The sequence below is a fragment of the Triticum aestivum genome, chromosome 3B, assembly GCF_018294505.1.
Source record: "Triticum aestivum cultivar Chinese Spring chromosome 3B, IWGSC CS RefSeq v2.1, whole genome shotgun sequence".
Lineage (NCBI taxonomy): Eukaryota > Viridiplantae > Streptophyta > Magnoliopsida > Poales > Poaceae > Triticum > Triticum aestivum.
This window is the reverse complement of record NC_057801.1, coordinates 23,414,336-23,417,760: the sequence shown is the minus strand read 5'-3', so window position 1 is coordinate 23,417,760 and position 3,425 is coordinate 23,414,336. Positions and strand designations below refer to the sequence as shown.

Below are 3,425 nucleotides of genomic sequence, written 5' to 3'. Positions count from 1 at the left end.
TTTTTCGCACAAAAACGTAAAGTGGTAGTTTTTCGTCACGTTTCCATGAATTGTGGTAGTTTTTGGTTAAATACTCCACTCTAGCCACACGAAATCTAGTGGCACCGCCCGATTGGATGAAGAGCTCATGCCAGCCTGGTCGATGGAAACTGAAAGGAATTTAGAATCATTTTTTCTCCAGTGTTATCGCCCGCGGAGGTGCACGGTGCATATCTTGTGCGCGCGGCCCTCCACGCACGGCCCCGTCCCCGCGTCTTTGGCCCCTTCAAAATTCCACTGGCGAGCACGATTACTTTTCTTCCTAGTGACCGACCGATACAACTCGCTGGTATATAAATATGGCTTGCGAGCGTGCACCATGAACCACCATCCTACATCAATCGATCCTCACAAAAGCGAACCAGCCGAGCAATTTTGTAAACCCAAAAAGTTTCTTAGGTCTTAGCTTGAGGTTGCACGAGGTCCATCGTAACCATGCCATCCATGCAACAGGCGGAGGCAGGGGCGGAGCAAAGGAGCAGGCCTCGGATCAAGATGAATCCCGCGGCTAAGCGGGTGCTCACCGGCGGTGTGCGTTTGATGTCGCCGGGGAGCCCCAGGTCTCCGCCGCCCTCCTACGGGAGCATCGTCACCGTGCTCAGCATCGACGGGGGCAGCGTGTGCGGGATCATCCCCGGCACCATCCTCGCCTTGTTCGACCGTCGTCGCCAGCGGCGGTGCTACGAGACGAGTTCCTACAACAACGACGTTGTTGCAAATGGCGGCACCGAACGGCCTATGATTGCAAAGGGGTTCTTTTTCTCTGCGAGATGCTTCTTGTTGCAAAGGGAGCGAACGCAACACTAGTTTGTTGCAAGGAGGCAAAATGAAGTTTTTTTTTCTGCAACTAAGGTCTTGTTTCTGAAACATAGGAGTTGTTTCTAAAACATAGGACTCGTTAATGGCGTACAGATGCGAATCCTCCCGAAGATACCTTTCCACCAAGGGATCGGTACTCTGACGTTCACGGCCCTGAGGAGCGCCTCGGCCTTCCGGTGCTGCTGCTCCTAGGCCCTGAAGACTATCCTGATGTTAGGAGGCGCTATATCACTCGCGCGCCAAGTATCCTGTGGACCTTCGCCCCTGGTACTCGAGCGCCTTGGCATCGTAAGCACACGCCGCTTCCTCGGCGAAGTCTAACGTGCAGAGCCACTGTTTCTTGCTAGTGACAGGGTTTTGGATTTGGGGGCCCCACTTCCCCAGGGCCTCTGGCGAACACCATGGTACCTGCCGTTGTCCGCCATTTTGGGGGAAAAAAGACCTAAAACATGCAGATAAGTAAATTTGGCGAAAGAACCGTAGAAATCTTCAACAACACAATCAGAATTAAAAATAAACAAAAAATATTGACATGAATTCTGCATAAAAATGGACACATTAAGAGCTAAATTTTAGTGCTAAATTTCTTTTGTACCGGGATCTTGATTTTATGGATCAGATCGATCCATTTGATTGTCACTGCCCAAAACTTTGGTCTAGTTCAATCTGGGTTTTGTCTAAACCTAATGAACAATTAATCCTCGTGCTTTTGAACCATTTTGTAAGCTAGTATTAGATATTGCGGCGGACCTTGCCGGCGCCGGAGGACGGTCACCTCCCATCAGTGGCGGAGCTAGCACAAGATCATTGGGGGGGGGGGGGGGGGGCAATGGCAGAAGCGGCAAAAGTCCCAATTTTTATCAATCTATGCCATCACAAAAAAAAAATCTTCACAAAAGATCCCAGGCCGAGGGGGTGCGTGTGTGTGTGTGTGGGGGGGGGGGGGGGGGCAACAGCCCTCCGCCAGTGCCTCACTTGCCACAGAATTGATATTTTTTGTAATTTTTGGTAAAAATGATAGTTTTGAAATACCCTATCCACAAATGTGATGGTTTTGAGCAATTTACTGTTCTGTGGTGCGTGCAGCAAAGGGCCATTTGGGTTGATGAGGAGCATGACGGGACCCAAGTACAACGGCGAGTACGGTGTACCTCCACACGATCGTGAAGAAGCTCCTCGGCGACACACGGTCTGCGACACGCTCAACAACGTCGTCATCCCCACCTTCGACATCAAGCTCCTGCAGCCCACCATCTTCTCCACTTACAACGTATGTGATGTGTGAAGAATAGATTAATAAGCTATTCCTAGTAGCGTGCTTGTCAGTTGTCACCCATTATTGGTACATGCATGCACGCGTGTTGCTTGCACAGTTGCACCACGCCCATTGAATGACTGAACTATATGGAACTTGAATGTAGCCTGTAGGCCATGAAGGATAAGTCCAAGAACGCTCTTCGGTCGGACGTCTGCATCAGCACGTCCGCTGCACCGACCTACCTCCCCGGCCACCACTTTCAGACAGAGGACGAGGACGGCAAGCTCCGGGACTTCAACCTCATCGACGGTGGGGTCGCTGCAAACAATCCGGTGAGTCCTTTGTTCTAAGTTCCAACACGACAAGCAACATCGGTGAGATTTGATAATCTAAACTAGGCTTATAAGCTAGTATAACAGTTGACCTATCTCGATGTGATGTTTATGTATCATTCGTTCTTTATTTGACACACTGGCATTGATACAGACCCTGCTGGCTATGACGGATGTAAGCAAGCAGATACTCATGGGGAACAAGGACTTTTTCCCCATCAAGCCGGCGGACTACGGCAAGTTCATGATCCTTTCATTGGGCACCGGCACCGCCAAGATCGAAGAGAAATTCGATGCCGTCGAATGCAGCAAGTGGGGCCTCCTCGGGTGGCTCTCCAACAGGGGCGCCACACCCATTATCGACAGCTTCAGCCAGGCCAGCGCGGACCTTGTCGACATCCACGCGTCTGTGCTTTTCCAGGCATTGCACTGCGAGAAGCGCTACCTCCGGATCCAAGACGATGAGCTCAAGGGAGAAACGGCCTTCGTTGACGTGTCCACGCCAGAGAATCTCAACCGGCTCGTCGACGTGGGCCAAGCACTTCTCAAGAGGCAAGTGTGCAAGGTGAACGTTGAGACGGGCAAGAACGAGCCTGACCAGAACAGGGGCACAAACGAGGAGTTGGTCAATTTCGCACACATGTTGTCGGAGGAGCGCAAAACCAGGCTTCGGCAGAATGGTGGGGTTGATTTCTAGAGACTTGGGGCATTCCTTACTATTCAAATTTGATGAGACCGACAAACACTATATATTATTTGTATAGATACATATTGTTGTAGATATTCATTAATTTGTTCTATAGTGGTTTATATTTGTTGATTTGTGTAGATATTCATTCATTTGTCCAATATAAACTACTGCTTATATTACTTGGATGTGCTTGTGAATTTCTTTCATTGTTCCTACATGATGGGTACCCATCACTTAGTTTTTTCTTGACCTTGATTAATATAGTTAGTCACGGAGTTGGACAATA

The 3,425-nt window shown here is 49.5% G+C and overlaps 1 pseudogene; it reads left to right on the top strand.

Annotated features, from left to right (window-relative positions):
- The first annotated feature begins 474 nt into the window (after nucleotides 1-474).
- LOC123067193 (patatin-like protein 2) lies at nucleotides 475-3,145 on the top strand (annotated as a pseudogene).
- The last annotated feature ends 280 nt before the right edge of the window (nucleotides 3,146-3,425 follow it).